The 20,536-nt window shown below is 48.5% G+C and overlaps 1 protein-coding gene across 3 annotated transcripts in view; it reads right to left on the reverse strand.

Moving 5' to 3' along the window:
- Positions 1-20,536, reverse strand: part of COL26A1 (collagen type XXVI alpha 1 chain) — a 165,507-nt gene that overhangs the window by 96,824 nt on the left and 48,147 nt on the right. The gene's annotated exons all lie outside the window — the stretch shown is intronic.

The following is a 20,536-nucleotide window of genomic DNA, read 5'->3' on the forward strand; positions in this document are numbered from 1 at the left end:
AGACATGGCTGAGCACACACACATACATATAAAACTGAATCACTTTGCTATATACCTGAAACTAACATATTGTAATTTACACACTGGAAATCAACTATAGTTTAAAAAAGGAAAACATACATATGATTGATTTTCACAAGGGGCAAAAATCCAGCTTTATTATTCAATTTCCATCACTGCTTGATCAAGTCTGCACAGCTTCCTCTTGAAAGCAAAACTGCATGACTTCACAGAACTTGCGTCTGCTGACACCAAGCAACTTAATCATGAATGGGAAAATTATGAATTAATTGAGAGCAGCAGGCGTGATGTTTTTAGGCGCACTGTTGACAGGAAAACACATAAGTCATGTTTTGAATTTCAGAAATAGTATGCTAAATCTGAAAAATCCTGTTACACTAATTTTTCTTTAAAAAAAAAAAAAAAATCCTCTCCCTTGTGTTTCGTAAACATTCCAGCAAAGCCGCTTCCCCCTGGAGCTCTAAGCTGGGGATGGGGGAGGAGGAAGGGTTGGCAGGGCGCAGCACAGCCAAGGGCTAGAACCTTCAAAGTGAGGGGATGGGAGTCTGCAGGGAGCGGTGCCCAGGGGCAAACCCAGGCCTTGGGGACTCTCAGATCCATGGCAGGAAGATCTCAGGAAGCAGCTGGCACAGGCCACTGGGGTGGGGGGTGGGAGGGCAGAGGACCAGTCATTGTCACCACCCCTCACAGCAAGGGACCTGATGAGACACAGCGGGGTAGGTGAGCCTGGGTCCAAGGAGTCCGAATAGACTGTCTGCATAAGCAACATGGCATCACTGACTCAACGGACATGAGTCTGAGCAGACTCTGGGAGTCGGTGATGGACAGGGAGGCCTAGCGTGCTGCAGTCCATGGGGTCGCAAACAGTCAGACACGACTGAGCGACTGAACTGAACTGATAAGAAACATACACCATTTCTCACCCACGCGTTCACTCACATGCTCACACACACACACATACACACTCACACGCTCACAGCTGCTTCTTGCTGCAGCTCTCCCAGCCAGAAACAGGCCCAGCTGGGAAAAGGAAGATGCTTTAATATCTATTTAAAATGTCATTTTTTTAAAAATTGGAGTATATAGTTGCTCTGGGACTTCCCTCATAGCTCAGTAGGTAAAGAATCTGCCTGCAATGCAGGAAACCTGGGTTTGATTCCTGGGTCTGGAAGATCCCTTGGAGAAGGAAATGGCAACCCACTCCAGTATTCTTGCCTGGAGAATCCCATGGACAGAGGAGCCTGGCCGGCTACATACAGTCCATGGGGTCACAAGAGTTGGACACAACTGAGCTACTAAACTGACCACCACAGTTGCTTTACAAAGTTGTGTTAGTTTCTGCTATATAGCAAAGTGAAATCAGCCACACTGATCCATATATATGTAAACATACATCCCCTCTTCCTTGGATTTCCTTCCCATTTAGGTCATGACAGAACATTGAGTAGAGTTCCCTGGGCTACACAATTGGTTCTCCCTTTTTTTTTTTTTTTTTTGGCCACACTGCATGGCATACCGGATCTTAGTTCCCTGACCATGTCCCCCGAATTGAAAGTGCAGAGTCTTAACCACTGAACTGCCAGGGAAGTCCCTCGGTTCTCATTAGTTATCTATTTTACACATTAATAGTGTATATATGCCAATCCCCCCAGAGGAGGGCATGGCAATCCACTCCAGTATTCTTGCCTGGAGAATCCCACGGACAGAGGAGCCTGGTGAACTACAGTCCATGGGGTCTCAAAGAGTCGGGCACAACTGAAGTGGCTTGGCACACACGCCTGCATGCCAATCCCAATCTCAGTTCTAAAATCAATTCTTAAAGGCAGGTTGTTGCTCTGGCTAAGAGGGGCCGGGAAAGCGACGGAACCCCTCCCATAACCACAGCACCATGGAGTAGATGGAGCCCCGGGCGGTGGGGGCACCAGCTGAGAATTCAGGGTCCTGACCCTAATTCACAATGGAGTTGCTCATGTTCCTGAACCTCCCTGAGCCTGTTTCCTGGTTTGCACGCTGAGGACCAGGATGCTGGGCGTGAGGCTCGGTGGAAGGGCAAGTGTGAGAGCAGAAAGGGGTGTGTAGACGCTAGGTTTGCAAAATACAGACCTGACCTCATTCCTCCTAGCCCGCACCCTTTGGCCATCCCCACTGTGGCCAGGAGAGGGTCTGAGCTATTTAGCCCCAGGGGCCAGCCCTTCCCCAGCTGCCATGGCTGCCCCCAGGCCCCTTGTGCCATTGGCTGCCCCTCGGCCTCCAGGCCAGGCGCCCTCCAAAGGGCTCTTCACTCTGCCTTGAGTGGTGATGGTGACAAAGCGATAGCAGATACAATGAGAGCTTTGAGTACTTGCCATGTGGCAGGCACGGTTCTGACATATAACAACCCTAACAGGGGGATGCTACCACCATTCCTAATTTACTGAGAGCTTCAGTAACTCTATCAGGGTCACACTGCGAGAAGGTGGTGGAACTAGATTCCAAACCCAGGCAGAACTGGCAGAACCTAGGAATACTAACTTGTGTGCATGCAGTACCAGGGCACCCTGTTCCTCTCTGCATCTGGCCAAGGTACTGAGACGTGGCCCCTGAACCAGAGAGCGAGCTCAGTCCCCAGAGAAGGTCTTGTTCTGCCCCTCTTTCCGAGCGAGGGCCATGGGCTGGTCTGTCCCCTGTGGGACCAGAAGCATCTGGGTGGCTGTGAAGTCCAGGAGCAGGGTCCGCCAGTAGGTGGCGCTGCTTCACCAGCCCAGCAGGCCAGGGCTCAGACCCTCCGCCCTCCCCTGAATGGCCAGGGCAGGTGCAAGTGTCCATGGGCTTATTCCCACCACTTTGCCCTCCTACATCCATGAAGAACTCCCAGCCCTTCCACTGGGGTCCAGTCCACAGATCCATTGATCTTTCTAAAATGATTCTGTTTTGTGGCTGACCTCTCTCAAAACTTTCCGCGGCTCCCATAGACCAAAGACCACACTCTCCAGGTCAGCGAGTAAGGCCCCACCTAGCGTCCTCCCCTCCCCTCCCTGCACAACCAGCAGCAAGGCTCCTCCCACCACAACACAACAAGCAGCTCTTCCTGCCTCCCGGCCTTTGCACGTGCAGGTTCCTCTGCCTACTGGCCCTTCCTCCTGTACTCGGCAGAGAAAAGCCCCCAAGAGCCTTCAGGGCGTGATGCCAACATCCTCCTCCCTGTGAAGCACCCCCAGTCCTGGCCAGAGTGGATGGGCTCCCTTACCAGCACCCCCACACCCTGTACAGAGCTTGGCTTTTCATGCAGGGTGCCCGCTGTATACCAAGCACTGGAATTACAAGAATAAAGGAGGCTGCAAGAGCTCTCACGGGGCTAGAGCTGGCGGCACAACTTCTGGATCATAGGTGTGAATACGTGCCTATGCACGGTGCTTCCCTGGTGTTTCAGATGGTAAAGAATCTGCCTGCAATTCAGGGGATCCGGGAAGATCCCCTGGAGAAGGAAATGGCAACTCGCTCCAGTATTCTCGCCTGGAGAATTCCACAGGCAGAAGAGCCTGGCAGGCTACAGTCCATGGGGTCGCAAAGAGTCAGATACAACTGAACCACTAACACACACAGGATGGTAAGTGCCAGGGAAGAAAGCACTGAGTTCACTCCTCACATTGCAATGGATTAGTTTTCTTTTTTTTAAATTAAAATATAATTTACAGGGACTTCCCTGGTGGTCCAGTGTGGCTAAGACTCCAAGCTCCCAAAGAAGGGGGTTCCATCCCTAATCAGGCAACTAGTTCCCTCATGCCGCAACAAAGATCAAAGATCCTGCATGATGCAACTAAGACCTGGTGCAGCCAAATAAACAAATGAATATTTAAAAAGGAAAGAAACAAAAATATCTTGCCATGTGGATGGAAGACCAGGTTCAGAAGCTCATACCACTTAGCAAACTGACAATCCAGGCTAAGGCAAGACGTCTTTCAATACACTAAAAAAGCATGCCCATGATCCTATAAGTAACACACATGTTTATACCAAGTCATGGCTGGTTCCAATGCTTCAAAAGGGATCATAATTTTCATAATGTGAAAGTCAGCAGTGAGGCAGCAAGTGCCAATACTGAAGGTGCCAAAGCTTTTAAAGAAGAGCTGCAGAGGATAATTGTGGATGAGAAATATTTGCCAGAACAAATATTGAATGTCGATGAAATGAGCTTGTTCTGGAAGTGTGTGCTGGAGCGAACATACATTCATCAGGAGTCCAGGACAATGCCAGGATTCAAGGCTTTCAGAGACCGTGAGGAAGGCTGCTTTGGGGGTGGATATGTTACAGGGCTCAAATGAAAGTTTTTCCTAATCCACCAGTGGGAGAACCCCAGAACATTCAAGTATGTGAGCCAGGTACTCACTTCCCGTTTGTTATGGCCGTAACAAGAAAGCCTGGATGACATTAACATTGTTTGAAGCCTGGCTTCTTTAAGTGTTTTATCCCTCAGGCAAGAGAATACTGGAGGCAAAACAACATCCCATTCAAGATTCGGCTGATCTCAGACGAGGCTCCCGGGCATCCACAGCCTATCAGGACAGGCATCCTGATGTCAAGGTTGTGTAGCTGCCACTGAACACAAGTGCACTCATTGCACCCAAGGACCAAGGCACCACAGCCACGTCCAAACCATACTCTTGACACCAAATGTCTGTGCAGGCCCTTGAAGCAACGGGAACTGGTCGAACGCTCTGAGAGTTTTGGAAAGGTTTTAACATAAAAATGCTACCCAGACCATCCATTACTGTCCATGGGAAGAAGTCACACAGCAGTGAGTGAACAGTGAACTGCATTTTGCAGAGAGTTTTAAAGACATATGTGAACACGTTCAAAAGTTTTAACCAAGAATTCTCTTGTGGATGAAACAGTCCTGAGATATGAGTGCTTGGGAAACACCTAGAATTGGACATTTGAAGAAGAGGATATTCGTTGTTGGTACCGAGGGTGAAGAACTCTCCAATGAGGAGCTGTTTGAACTGGAGAAAGAAAGAGGGAGAGAAGTTGAGGCAGAGGAAGAAGTTATGCCCGGGGCACCAGGAAAGTTCACAGCAAAGAAACTGGCAGAGATGTTTGCTGCCATCAGCAGTGGTGGAAGGATGTTAGAAGAAATGCATGTCAATTACGGGAGGTCCCCAAGAGCTGACAGGCAGATACAAGATGTTCTTGCTTGCTCTAGAGAAATATACAATGGAGAGAAGAAACTCGCTGTATAGTCAAAACTTGGTATCTTCCCCAAGAACACTCCACCTGCTGAGCCATCAACTGTTGATGACCTGGTGCCTTCTCCCAAGCTATTCTTGAGCCTCATCCGAAGAGAGGAATGGACGACCCTGTCTCTGTAGCTTCCCCATCATCCAGCGATTAACCTTAGTTCAGCACTGCAATCATTCTTCAATGTGCCTTCAGTGGGGTAGGCTAACGGTGAGTACCCTCCCATGCTGCTTCTCACTTTTCACCTTCTCACCCTCGTGTAATAAATTACATGAGATGGCCAACATTTCATTATAAAACAGGCTTTGTGTTAGGTGAGTTTGCCCAACTGTAGGCTAATGGAAGTGTCCTCAGCATGTTTCAGGTAGACTAGGCAAAGCTACAATGTTCAATAGGTTAGGTGCATCTAATGCATTTTTGACTTAAGGTATTTTCAACTTGCAATGGGTTTATGGTGATGTAACCCCATTGTAAGTCAAGGAGGATCTGTAGATAAATCTAGTGTTTAGCTCAATGAACTCTGAACCTATGTATACCCCAACATTTCTATTGCTCCAAAGTCCTTTTGAACCCCTTCCAAGTTGATTCTCTAGCCCCCAGGCATAACCATTCTGACTTCTCACTAGAGATTAGCTTTGCCGGTTGTAGAATTTCATATGAATGGAATCATACAGCATGCACTCGTTTGTCTGCATTCTTTCTCTCAACCATCATGTCTGTGAGGTTCGTCTATATTGTTAAGGGTAGCACTCTTTTGTTTCTTTTTATTCCTAAAAAATACTTCATTATATAAACATACCACAGTGTATCTGTTCTCCTGTTCATGGACTTGGGGTTATTTCCAGTCTCACTGTTGGTGAATAAACATGCTATGAGTGTTTTTATACAAGTCTTTGTGGACAAATTTCCACTTCGCTAAGGTATGTACTTAGAAATAGAATTGATGGGCCATAGGACGGATATATGTTTAACTTTAGTAGATGCTACAAACACATGTCCCAAACCTATTTGAATGAACAAGATTCACATGCCCAGCAATAGTATATGAGTTCCAGTTTCTCCATAACCTTGCTAACATTTGATGTTGTCAGTCATTTTCATTTCAGTCATTCTAAGGCGTATGCAGAACTCTTTCATTATAGTTTTAACCACAGTTGAACCCGTTTTTCATGTTTGCCATTTAGATATCTCCTTTTGTGAAGTGTCTGCTCAGGTCTTTTGCCCACTTTTAAATTGGGTTTTGGGTCTTTTTTATCGGTTTGTAAGATATACAAGAGAGACCTTTTTCAAATGTATGTATTCTGAATGTTTTTTCCCCAACCCGTGGTTTGCCTTTTCATTTTCTTAAAGTATATCTTTACTGATCAGTTGTAAATTTTTATCAAGTTCAATTATCATTTTAAAATTTTTACTATCTGCTGGGCAGGAGTCAAAGTTCATCATTTTCCATTTGAATGTCCACTTGCTACAGCACCAGTTGTTGAAAAGACCTTCTTTTTGCCCAAATTTTCCCACTAAAATTAAATTATCTTAGTGCCTTGTTGTGGAGAAGGCAATGGCACCCCACTCCAGTACTCTTGCCTGGAAAATCTCATGGACGGAGGAGCCTGGTAGGCTGCAGTCCATGGGGTCGCAAAGAGTCGGTCGGACACGACTGAGAGACTAAACTTTCACTTTTCACTTTCATGCACTGGAGAAGGAAATGGCAACCCACTCCAGTGTTCTTGCCTGGAGAATCCCAGGGATGGGGGAGCCTGGTGGGCTGCCGTCTATGGGGTCGCACAGAGTCAGACACGGCTGAAGTGACTTAGCAGCAGCAGCAGCAGTGCCTTGTTGAAAAAAATCAAACGAGTGTTTAAATGTGAGTCTATTTCTTGACTCTGTTCTGTTCCATTGATCCGTTTGTCCATTCTTGCACCAAAACCACATTGTCTAAATTAATGTAGCTTACTAATAAGTCTTGAAATATGGTCATGTAAATCCTCCAATCTTGTTCTCCTTCAAGGTTGTCTTGGCACCTAGGTCCTTTATATTCCCATTGCCTTTTTAAATTGTCTTATCAATTTCTGCAAAAAAAAAAAAAAAAACCCACTATAATGTTGATACGATTATATGGAATCTATAGATCAATTTGTAGGGAATTGACATCTTAATAATTCCAGTCTTCTTATCTATAAATATAGCACATGCTGTGCTGTGCTTAGTCGATCAGTCATGTTTGACTCTTTGCAACCCCATAGACTCTAGCCCGCCAGGCTCCTCTGTCCATGGGGATTCTCCAGGCAAGAACACTGGAGTGGGTTGCCATGTCCTCCTCCAGGGGATCTTCCCAACCCAGGGATCGAACCCAGGTCTCCTGCATTGCAGATGGATTCTTCATCTGAGTCACAAGAGAAGCCCAAACACAGCATAAGTTTCCATTAATATAAGTCTTCTTTAATTTTTCTCAGCAGAGTACCATCTTTTGTTAAATTTACCCCTAGGTATTTGTACTCCTCTGCTCAGGCTGCCATATTAAAATATAGTAGACTGGATGGTTTAAAACATCCTCACCAACACTTGATCCCAATATATCCCTGCCCATCTGTGAGCCACTGATTGAGCAAGTCCTGCCTCTCTGAGCCCCCTATGAAGTCTGTCCTTGCCTCTCTGAGCCCCCTGTGAAGTCTGGGCTAAGATGCAGCGGCATACAGATCTCTTGCTACCCTGAGACTCTCCAAATATGATGTGGAGTCTCCCATCTATGTCTCACTGACCCTGGTAGTTGCTGTTGCTGTTTTTTCCCAAGACAGACTAATTCTAGGGACTTCTGGTCTCTCTATTTTCACTCCCTTCATAGGGCACATCCTTGGAGTTCCTTCACTGCCACTCGGCACATTCAAGGACATACATTTTCCAGGGGGTGGTTATTCACTCAACAGATATCCATGGAAACCTTGACCCTACCCTTCTCTGGCCCCTCCTATCAACAAGTCCAGGGAGATTAGTTCCACCAAGTAGATCCTACCTTCCCACTGCACTCCCTCACCCTGCCCTGGCCCAGCCTCCATCAACACCCTCCCAGATAGCAGCAATGGGCCCTGACTGGTGCCCCAGTTTCCACCCCCACCCCTGGTATTCCACCTTCCACTCAGCAGCTGGCTCCAGTGATGTTTTCAAAGCACAGGTCTCCTCCATGAACCCTTCCCAGCTTCCCTTCAATCTCAGGACAAAAACCAAATCCTTAGTATGACCACATAGACTTCTAAGATCCGGCCACTGTGCTTCCTGGCTGCCCGCCCTTGCTCATGCCCACATCCACCACCTCCCCACCCTCTCCCCTCCCCAGGAACTCCAGCAGTCACTGGCTTTTGAATTTCTGAACCCACAGGGCTCTTTCCCACATCAGGGCTCAGCATCCACTGTTCCTTCTGCCCAAGACACCCACTAACACCAATGCAGCCCCCAGTGTTGCCTCCTGAGAAGCCCTCCTTGATCAGTCCACCCCTCAGTTCCGCACACTCCACCACAGGCTGAACCCCTTTGACTTTCACGTCATAGAACCTTTATAGAGCCCTGACTTCTCTCCTAAACTCTTATCACCCTTATAAGTATACACCTACCTGGGCGATCACTTGTCTGACATCAGTCTCCTCCACTAACCCCCAGGCCTAGTTCAGGGTTTGGCATATCATATGTGCTCAGTAAAAATTGGTGGAATGAATGAAACAATCCATGAATAATTTGCACCAGATGGAGTCCCAGGCTGGGAACTTCAGTGTTAACCAAGACAGGGTAGCCCCCGGGAGGAGCCCAGGGTGACATTCGTGGAAACTGATGGGTGCAGGGATGGGGAACAGGGCATGGCCACTTCCACCCACCAGGAGGGCCCAGAACAGACTGCCCACGTGAGGGGAGACTGGAGGGAGGCCTGCTGAGCTGACAAGGTGAGGAGGCAGCCAGCATCAGCAGAACTAGGAGATTTGGATGACGTTCGGGGGCAGAAGGCTTTGACAGGCAGACAGCACTCGGGGCGGCTGTGAAAGCCTGGAGTGCAGGCAAGGAGTCTGGACTGTGTCCCTGGAGACTGGCCATGCTCTCCAGGCATCCAAGGATGCTGATCAGGAAAATATTTCTGAGCCTGCATGAGATCATATTAATTTATACATGTACATAAACACGTATTATTTACCATCTTTGCATACATAAAAAAAACAGTAAAGCTTAATTTCTCTCTTATTTTGTAGATTAAAAAATAAACAGGAGGTTTGATGTGGTTTTTCCACCCCTCGACAAGAGAGTCTTGTGTACCCACAGGGAGACCACCCTTCCAGACTGTGGGGAAGCCACCCAGGCACTGTGGCTCAGAGGAACATCGTGATCAGATCTGCTATCAAGAGAGACCCCACCTGCGTTGGCAAGGCAGCCGGATGGGACAGAAGAGATGGGAGGTGGGGGGGCGAGCCAGGAGGCTGATGGCCAAGAAAGAGGGTGGGGCCGGCAGGGATGAATGACTGCAGGTGACAGAGAGGAAACTGAGGCCAAAGAGGAGCACGGGGTCAGATTCCAGGTTATAAAGTGGCAGAGGCTGGACCAAACCTGATCTCCTGAAGGGACCCCATGTTCTCTCCCAGGAATTGGAGGAGGGCCTTGCCCTCTGCAGCCCCCCGGGACCCACTCAGTGAGCAGAGCAGTCATGAGGTCCTTGGAGACACCTGGCCACAGTCCTTCAGCAGCCACTCAAAGACTGTCCTGGATAGGGGGCAGATGAGTCCTGTGTGTCCCCAAAGGTGGCCCTGGGTGCCCAAGATCACACGAGAGGGAATATGAAGGAAGAGCTCCAGAGAGGGATGAGATGCCCATCACTGGAGGTGTGCAAGCCAAGGTCATGGCTCTCTGGCCTCCAAAGGCAATGTCCCTACAGCACCGTGAGGTCCTTGAGTGGGTGCGACGACAGGGCCATCGTCCTGGACAGGGTCCGCTGGGAATGACTCTACCAATGACCTCATCTGGGGGAGGCAGGCGCCCCCTCCCTCACTGGGCACCGCAGCTCCTGCCCCGACCCCGCTTCGTCACCGGGGACCACCACGAGGAGGACCAGACTGGGAGGTACCGAGACAGACTGGAGACTCAACAGGAAACGGGAGTGGGGGTTTCAGAAAGGGAGGCAGGAGATTATTAATCTCTTGATTAATAGCAGCGGGGCCGGCGGGGAGGAGGCGGGGCAGGGGCGGTCCCACCGCAGTTCTTCCGCAGGAGGCAGGGTCCTCCCGGCGCTGGCCCCGCCACAGTCCCCGCCAGGCGTTCCCAAGTGCAGACGGGAGGAACAGCAGGCCCAGAGGGCAGTGTCCCCCCCCCAGGTCATCCCTCGTCCCTCGCACTTGAGCCTGGGGCCAGAGTCCACTGGTGGGGGACGGGGAGATGGTGGGGGTCGCCCAGGCGGGGGAGGTGGACACATCCAAGCTTCTAGACCCGCCCAGGCCGGCTGAGGAGGGGCAGGGAAGAAGGCCGTGTTCTAAGAAAGCGCTAGGTCCAGGACTTCCTGTGGCCTTGTGGGCTGCAGGCAGCCCAGCCCGAGGTGGGAGGCTGGCTGGCAGGGGGCCGTCTGGCCGAGAGGAATGAAGGAGGCAGAAGTTCCGGCAAACCCCTCGGCTCAGCACATCTGGAAGAGGTTGGCTCTAATGCCATCAAAGAGCTCGGAGGGGCCAGGCAGAGAGTTGAGGGCAGGCCGAGGAAAACTTAACCCCCACAGCCCCGGGGCTCCTCCTTCCGAATCTGTCTGGCCCTGCGACCACCCCGTCCAGCCTCTGACCAGGGACTCTGGAGGGCGGGAGGGCGGTGGCTGACAACACCCCGACATCCGGCTGCAGGCCAGGGCTGTGATTCCCACCCGGGAGCAAGATGGGGCCGTTTATCCCCATTTCCCAGGTAGGGAAACTGAGGCACGGGGAGCTGGCAGCACCCCTCGTCCTCTGGACTGGTTCTGAGGGCCCTCCGTGGGCAAGGGTCCGGGTCCAGCCCCCTCATTACAAGCCAGAAGGAAAGGCCACGAGGGAGGAGGCTGCCCGCCTCCAGGGTCTTCGGTCCTGCTGTTCCCTCTCCCCATCCTGCTTCCCCAGATCTCAGCTCAAGTGTCCCCCAGGGAAGCCCCAGAACCAGGGCTCACAGCAGAGACAGCCTTCCCTCCATTGTCTGTGAGTCTTGGATGGACATGGCCCTCACGCCCCCGCCCCACCCCCATCTCTGAGAGGGAGGGGTCCTGATCTTTTTGCACACTAGTGCCTGGCACTTAAGTGCTCACTCATACCCAAACAGCTGAACAGACCAAACACAGGATCAGAGAAACCTGAGTCAGGCCTGCGGGTCACGAAGCCAAAGCAGGCATCACAGGACCCGGCTCCACACTAGCGTGGACAGACTGGGCCCCAGGCTCAGTCCTCCAGGCCTCACGTTTGTCTGTGAACATTAGTTTCGGGTGCCACCCCCCCCCAACACACACACATTACAAAAATCCTACATAGAAAAATCATAGAATGGGAAAATCCACCGGACACAGTTGTAATACAATTTTTTTCCTTCATTTAAGAGGATGGATTCGTTTCTTTACTGAATATTTGCTGAGCACCTTCATGTGCCCAGGCTCTGGGATGAGGACACTGTGGTCCTGCCACAGTGATGCATTCGTGGGTGGCTGGGAAAGTCAGCCCTGAAATCAGACCGCCTGGCTTGGTCACGTGCTTGGACCTGCTCGGGGGATGGGTGCCCCCTGCCCTGGCCTTCTCGCCTAGTGCTGCTCTGACAAGGCGCCCCCACTCCCTTCTGGGGTCCAAACCCCAACCCCCCCACTCTCTCATTTCCCCACCTCCCCCACTGCCACCCACCCCCCGCCCCGGGCTCCTCAGCACTTTTACTCCTGTGGCTGTCTGCCCATCTTCACCAGCCGCCTCCCCGCTCTCCCCACTCATTGCTGGCAGTTTACAAACATGCTCCTGTGTCTCCTGTCTTAAAAACCAAACATACACCTGCCTGGGCCTCGTGCTCCGCCTCCAGCATCCATGCCCCATTTCTTGCTTCCCTCACAGCAAAACTTCTGGAAAGAGTGTTCTGTTCTCCAGTCTTCATTCCCTCACCTCTCATTTTCCTCCTCCACCCATGCCATCTCAGCATCCATCCTTACCACTCCCCAAAACTGCCCTTGCCACGGTCCCCAGTGACTTCATGTTGCCAAACCCAATGGTCACTCCTTGGCCCTCATCCCATCGGCCACCCAGAAGCACTGAGAGACTCCTACTCTCCCTCCCAAAACTCTCCTCCCAGGACGCCGGGTTTTCTGATGTCCCTTCTGACCTGGCTGCTGCTTCTCATATCCTTAGCCCTACCTCCCAGACTCTTCTGGGATCACCACCCCTTCTCCATCTATTCATCCCTAAGTTCACCTCCAGCCTCATAGCTTTAAATACCATCAGAATGCTTGTGATTCTCAATTATATCATGTTCACATGCACATGCCATTGCACATGCATGCTAAGTCGCCTCAGTCGTGTCCAACCAACTCTTTGCAACCCCATGGACTGTGTAGCCTGCCAGGCCCTTCTGTCCATGGGATTCTCCAGGCAAGAAAACTGGAGTGGGTTGCCATGCCCGCCTCCAGGGGATCTTCCTGACCCAGCAATCGAACCCACGTGTTCTGCGGCTCCTCCATTGGCAGGCGGATTCTTTACCATTGAGCTGCCAGGGAAGTTCGCCCATACTGTTACATTTTAACACCTCTGATACTGAAATTCATGTAACAGTTGATAGTGTGCTATGGCTTAATTTGAAACATTCTTAGGGGTCATAGTATAATGCATTTCTTCCTACCAATGGCATATGAGAATCCCTGAAATTCAATATGGCTCCAGAGTCTTCCTGGGACTCCAAACTTCCTTACTCAACCACTTACCTGATACCCTGCTCCCCATGGATCCCCCACAGGCATCTCAGACCTCACTTGGCCCAAGTAGAGCTGTTAGTTTCTACCTCCTGGGGATGATCTCTGGTCAGTGTCCCCAGTTCAGTGAATGGCATGCCCAACCAGCAAGCCTCTCACACCAAAAATTTAGGGTTATCCCTAGTTGCTCCCACCCATAAGTGATCAGACACTCTGGTCATCTCAGCTTCCAGAGCACCCCCTGAATCCACCCACTTCTCTTCACTTCCCCAGCTCTCACCCACTCTCATCTTGAGCCTGTGTCCATTTTTCCCTCAGCAGCCAGCGATCATTTCAGAACCTAAATCAACCCATCTCAGGGACCTCCAAAAAGCAGAGAAACTATAAACCCAAAGCAAGCACAAGGAAAGGAAATAGTGACCGACTGTATTTTCCTGGGGTCCAAAGTCACTCGGATGTGAAATTAAAAGATGCTTGCTTCTTAGAAGGAAAGCTATGACAAACCTAGACAGCCTACAAAAAAGCAGAAACATCACTTTGCCAACAAAGGTCCATATAGTTAAAGCTATGGTGGTTTTTCCCATAGTCATGTATGGATGTGAGACTTGGACCATAAAGAAGGCTGAATGCATCAATGAATAACTGATGCTTTTGAATTGTGGTGCTGGAGAAGACTCTTGAGAGTTTCTTGGACAGCAAGGGGACCAAACCAGTCAATCCTAAGGGAGATCAACCCTGAATATTCATTGGAAGGACTGATGCTGAAGCTGAAGCTCCAATACTTTGGCCACCTGAAGCGAAGAGCCGACTCACTGAAAAAGACCCTGACGCTGGAAAAGATCGAAGACAAAAGGAGAAGGGGACAGCAGAGGATGAGATGGTTGGATGGCATCACTGACTCAGTGGATATGAGTTTGAACAAACTCTGGGAGACAGAAGGACAGGGAAGCCTGGTGTGTTGCAGTTCACGGGGTCGCAAAGAGCTAGACACAACTGAGCGACTTAACAGCAAGCACAAGGAAAGACAAAGTATACAGAAGAGCAGGAATCAAATGGAAAAGAGAAAAACGATAGAGAAAAATCAATGAAACCAAAAAGCCGGTTTTCTGTAAAGTTCACAAAAATGACAAACCTCTAGCAAGACTGACAAAGAAAAAAGGAAAGAAGACACAAATGATTAATATCAGGAATGACACAGAGAAGAGCATGACACACATCAATTTAACAACTTAGAAAAAAGGGACCAGTTCATCAAAAAACACAAATTACCCCCAACTGACTCAATATGAAATAGATCATTTGAATAGCCCCATAACTATTAAGGAAATTGAATTTGTAGCTGAAAAACTCCCCATAAAGAAATCTCCAGGCCCAGATGTTCACTGGAGACTTCTTCCAAATGTTTCAGAAGAATTAATAGCAATTGTACATAATCTCTTCCAGAAAATAAAAGAGGAGGGAGCACTTCCCAACTTATATGAGACCTTGATACCAACGTCAGACAAAGACAGTACAAAACCAGAAGCCTGCAGACCAATATCCATCATGAATATAGACACAAAAATCCTTAGCAAAATATTAGCAAACAGAATTTGTATTACATTTTTAAAAATTATACATCACAGCCAACTGGAGTTTATTCCAGGGATGTGATGTTAGTTCAATATCCCAAAACCACTCAATGTAATCACCATATTCACCAGCTAAAGACATCCCATGACCATGTCAATCAATGCAAAAGAAAATTTTTTTTTACCAAATTCAGTGCCCATGATAAAAACTCTGATAAAAACAGTAATAGAGAGAACTTCCTCAATCTGATAAAGAACATGGATGATACAAAAATTTTACAGTAAATATTACAGTTGAAGGTGAAATGCTTTCCCTCTATAATTGGGAACAAAGCATTCTCTCCACTCTTATTTATGAGTTCTGGAAGTTCTCGCCAGTGAAAGGGCAAGAAAAGGAAATAACAGACATACAGGTTAGAAAGGAATAAACAGGAGTGTTTCTATTTACAGATGACATGATTGTCTTTGTAGAAAATCTCCAGGAATCTATACCCAAACTCCCAGAACCAATGCATGGGTTCAGCAAGGTTATAGGATCCCAGAAGAGTAATTGTGTTTCTATGTACTATCCGTGAACACATGGATATCAAAATTTTAAACTCAATTTTACCAAATGTATTTTTTAAAAAACCCTATTTACAAGCATTCCAAAAAAAAGAAGAAAATTTATATGCCAAAAACCTATAAGAAATCCAAGAAATCAATGAAGAAAGATGAAAGAAATCAAAAATTATCTAAATAAATGAAATCCATATTTCTGGATTGGAACAGTCAACATAGTAAAGATATCAATTTTCCTCACTTGGATATACAGGTTTAACGCAATTTCTATTAAAATTTCATCAAGATTTTTGGTAGATAGAGACAAAATTAATCTAAAGTTTATATGAAAAGACATAGGAACTACAGTAGCTAAAACAGTTTCAAAAGAGAAGAACAGGGACTTCCCTGCTATCCAGTGGTTAAGACTCCAAGCTTCCAATGCAAGGGGCACAGGTTCCATCCCTGGTTGGGGAACTAAGATTCCACATGGCCCAGCCCCCAACCCCCAAAAAAAAATTTAAAAAGAGAGAGAAGAAGAAAGTGGAAGAAATCAGTCAACCTGATTCCAAGTCTTACACAGCTACAGAAATCGAGACTGTGTGATATTGGCAGAACTATAGACACACATATCAATAGAATAGAAAATAGAACCTAGAAAGAGCCGGACTTGACTGTACCCAAATGATTTTTGACAAACATACAAAAGCAACTTGATGAAGGAAGGATGTTTTCAACAAATGGTACCAAAATAGCTGGGACATCCCATAGACCAGTAAAATGAAGCTTGCCCTAAATTACACACGTTGTGCAAAAATCAATCTAACCTGGACCACAGACTCCTGTGCCAAGTAAAAAACTATAAAATTTCTAGAAAAAAACATAGGAGAAAATCTTCTTAGACTTGACACCAAAAGCACAGTCCATAAAATGAAAAACTGATCCACTGGACTTCGTTGAAATTAAAAACTTTTGCTCTGCAAAAGACTGTCATAAGAGGATGAAAAGGCAAGCCACAGAGAGGGAGAAGATATTTGCAAACCATATACCTGACACTGTGTTAGCACCTAGAATATATAAAGACACCTCAAACCTCTACAGTAAAGAAAAAAATCCAACTAGAAAGTGGGCAAGTGACATGAAGAGACAGTTAATTTAAGAAGATACACAGATGGCAAACAAGCACATGAAAAGATGTTCAACATTATTAGCCCCTAGGGAAATGCAAATTAAAACCACAGTGAAACAGACTACACAGAATGGCTAAAATAAAATGCAGTGACAACACCAAATGCTGGCCAGGATACACGAAACTGGATCACTCAGACATTGCTGGTGGGAATGTAAAATGGTACAGTCACTCTGGAAACGGTCTGGCAGTTTCTTTAAAAACTAAGCATGCAAGTACCACATGACCCAACAATTACACTCCTGGGCATCTACCCAGAGAAGTAAACACCGATGTTCACACAAAAACTTGAATGTACACAAATGTTTATAGCAGCTTAATTCATTACAGCCCCAAACTGGAAATGACCCAGTTGTTTTTTAAATTAACAGACAAATGGTTAAACTAACTGCGGCACATCCATATTACAAAATACTACTCAGCTATAAAAAGGAAGAAGTCCTTTTTTTTTTTTTTGTACTGAGCACAGCGTGTGGGATCTTGACACGACAGTATAGATCCTGTTACACAGTATAGATACTGTGTACAAATACTTCTGATTTGTACACTTAAAATGGTTAAGATGGCAAACTTTATATTATGTGTATCTTAACACAATGTGAATTTACAATGACCTTGAAATAAAGTTTAATGTAAAAGAAAATTCTAAAGCAAGTCATTTATCATCACTACCTAAACTTTCAATGGGGACTTCCCTGGTAGTTCAGTAGTGAAGAATCCACCTTCCAATGCATGGGATGCAGGTTCGATCCCAGGTCAGGGAACTAAGATCCCACATGCTGCGGAGCGTCTAAGCTCACGGCAACAGTGCCTTGTGAGCCCAAGCACCGCAACTACAGAGTCCAGGCGCTGCAATGAAAGAGCCTGCACAACACAACACAGATCCTGCAGGCCACAACTAAGACCAGACCCAGCCAAATAAATCAATAATAAATGTGTTAAAAATAAAACCTTCAGTGGCTTCCCAACACTCTCTTACAATAAATTCCACACTGACCCTTGCTGAGATCAGTCTCTGCCTCTGTACTGTCCTCACCTGCTCTGCTTCTGGACACGGACCTTTCTCTCTCAAGGTCCTTCATCCAGGACCTTGCTGCCTTAGGGCCTTGGCACCAACTGTTTCCACCCCATCTTCACACGGAGGCTCTTTCTCCCCATTCATGACTCAGCATTCACGTCATCTCTTCAAAGAATCTCTCCCACGTCCTCTAAAGTTCCTGAGTCTTAATCAGTCACGATACCCTTTTTAAATTTCCTGAACTCATTAGGAGGGTATATTTTTTTCTTGTTTTCATATTTAGGTGAATATAAACTCCACTGGGGGACTTCCCTGGTGGTCAGACAGTAAAGAACCTGCCTGCAATGCAGGAGGACCCAGGTTTGATCCCTGGGTTGGGAAGATCCCCTGGAGAAGGGCATAGCAACCCACTCCAGTATTCTTGCTGGGAGAATCCCACGGACAGAGGAGCCTGGCAGCTACAGTCCGTGGGGTCGCAAAAAGTCGGATATGACTGAGCGACTTTCGCTTTCACTTTTTCCAACTCCATCAGAGAGAGGATTTAGTCTTATTCACCATCATATTCCACCCCTGTCCCCTGGCACAAAGTAAGTTCCTTTATAAACATTTGCTGCGACCCTTGAGTGCATGAACAAACACAGAGAAAGAGGCCTACGCGGGGCTCCTGGGGGAGAGGGTGGGGGCACAGGGAGGGACTGGGGACACACAGGCCAGTCCCCCGGTGCATTCCAAATCAGCCTCACTGTGCCCAGATTCAGTTACACTCATGTTTTCACAACCACACCCTCCCTTCCCCCACCTGCGCAGTTTTGTCATAAAAATGTCATCAGGGTGTAATGAAATAATGTGATGACTTCATAGTGCTCAGCAAAGAGAGGCCCCACCAAGGATTACAGCCCCGCTGATCCCCAAATCTCATTCTGCAGACGTGCGGAGACCCCTCCTCCCTGCCGTGGCCCCAGCCCAGACTTCACACGGAGCCGGCTGGGCGGCAGGAGGGGCTAGTGCAGGTGCCCCAAGCACTCGGCAGCAAAACAGCTCCGCATCAGCTCATGAGTCACTGGATATTTACACCTCTTCTCTGGGCGTCGGAGCCAACGTACCAAGGGCATACCACCAGCAAGACTGGCCTGGACGTGCTGTCACCCCAACACCAAATCCCCCCAATAACTTCATACGACGCATCATTTTTACAGAAGAATCAAGCCAAACCCCAACGCCCTTCCCTTCTCTTCCTACCCTCAGTCCATCCCACGCAGGGTGTGTGGGCCAGCCCGCATGCACCAGTTCCATTCATGCGCCAACCATGCTTCTCATTCCCACAAAGAGCCATCCTTCAGCACCCCCCTTAAGGCTTGCATAGGCACTGTCCTCCAGATTCAAGGGAGAGGCCAGTGCAGGCCTGGAAGCCAGTCAAGGCTATTTAGCCAGGTGCCCAGAGAATGGTCTAGGAGAGGCCGTGGGCTCCGTGGACACGTCCCCCTGGCCTCATGGACTCTGTACTCCATGAGGATGGGCATGGCTGCAGGGCCAGAGTGGCCTCCCTGAAGGGTCCCCTTGACCTGAGTGGAAAGGCCATCTGCCCCAGGCACTCTGCTCTCAGGGTGGCGGAGGGGTGCAGGCAGGCCCCCCCTTCAGGCCTGTCCATCTCCTACGGCTCCACAGGTGCAAGAGAACATGGCGAGACTGCTGCTCTGAAAAAAACCCAGAGCTCTGAGCCAGCAGGACACTCCCAGGCACAAAGTGATAGGTGGAGGGCTCCACTCAGCTCACCCTTCTTTCCGCCTCCAGCCTCCTGCTTTGGGTCTTCACTGCTCAAAGTGCTCCCATCAAAGAGAAAGAAATGCCTCAGCCAGTTGTCTTGGCAGGAAGGGTAGGGGAGATAAATCTATTTAACCAAAGGCTCCTGGACTAGACGCTGCAAAATCTATGGAAGGACCAGCTAAGCCCCAACTCCTCAGCTGTGTGACAGCGCAGAGGTCCCTTCTGTCATCACCCAGCCCCATGCAGGGGCCCGGAGCCTCTGCGATCCTCCCATCATGACCACCAGCTGTTACTGCTTCTTTGCTGTGAGTCCCTGACTCAGCTCCGACGTCACCTCATCCCAGAAGACTTCCAGATCCCCCCCCAATCAGGATGAGGTACCTGGCAGAGAGGAAGTCAAAGGAGGCCGAGATCTCGAGCATATCGTTGGCCCCACGTGGAAGCACCTCTTCCAGACTGCTGTGAGGTTAATAGGCTCCTGTTACTGAAGCCTCTTTTGGCAAACGCTGCAAACGCCGGCTCCTGCGTTCGACCCAAGGTGTCGAGAGACACGGGAGGACACACACATAAGACATAGCGCCTGCCCCAAAAGGCCCCCAGGAACCTCCCAGGCTCCTCCTGCCCGCTCTGCTGAGGGTGACCATGCAGACTCTTAAGAAAACTATAAAATGATGCTTTACAGGACTTCCCTGGTGGTCCAGTGATTAAGAATCCACCTGCCAATGCAGGGAACACTGGTTCAATCCCTGGTCCGGGAAGATCCCACATGCCAAGGAGCAACTAAGCCCACATACCCTTACTGCTGAAGCCCAAGCTCCACAACAAGGGAGGCCACCGTAATGAGAGGCCCTTGTATCACAGCCTCCGCTCACTGCAACCAGAGAGAGTCCACGCCACAATGAAGACTCGGAGCAGCCAAAATAAATAAATAAATAAAATGTTTAAGTTTTTAGAAAAATTAGTCTAAGAAACAATAAGCACCTCGAGACAGCACCATACAATCTGGAGCTTTTTCTTTCTTCTAATTTTTTGGCCACACTGTGCAGCATGTGGGATCTCAGCTCCCCAACCAGGAATCGAACACACACACACCCGAATTGGAAGCTTGGAGTCTTAACCACTGGGCCACCAGGGACATCCCTGGAGCTTTTTCTTACCTTGGTAAATGCCCCTCGAAGAAAGCCCCAGCTCAGGAAAGCACCCCCCCACCACGGGTCTGGGCCCCCACACTGTATCCACACAGCATCAGTGACGATGTAACTACACTTATTACTGTGGTGCTTTGACTAACATCCTCCCTTCCCACCCCA

Source organism: Cervus elaphus, chromosome 10 (genome assembly GCF_910594005.1).
Source record: "Cervus elaphus chromosome 10, mCerEla1.1, whole genome shotgun sequence".
In the NCBI taxonomy this organism is placed as follows: Eukaryota; Metazoa; Chordata; class Mammalia; order Artiodactyla; family Cervidae; genus Cervus; species Cervus elaphus.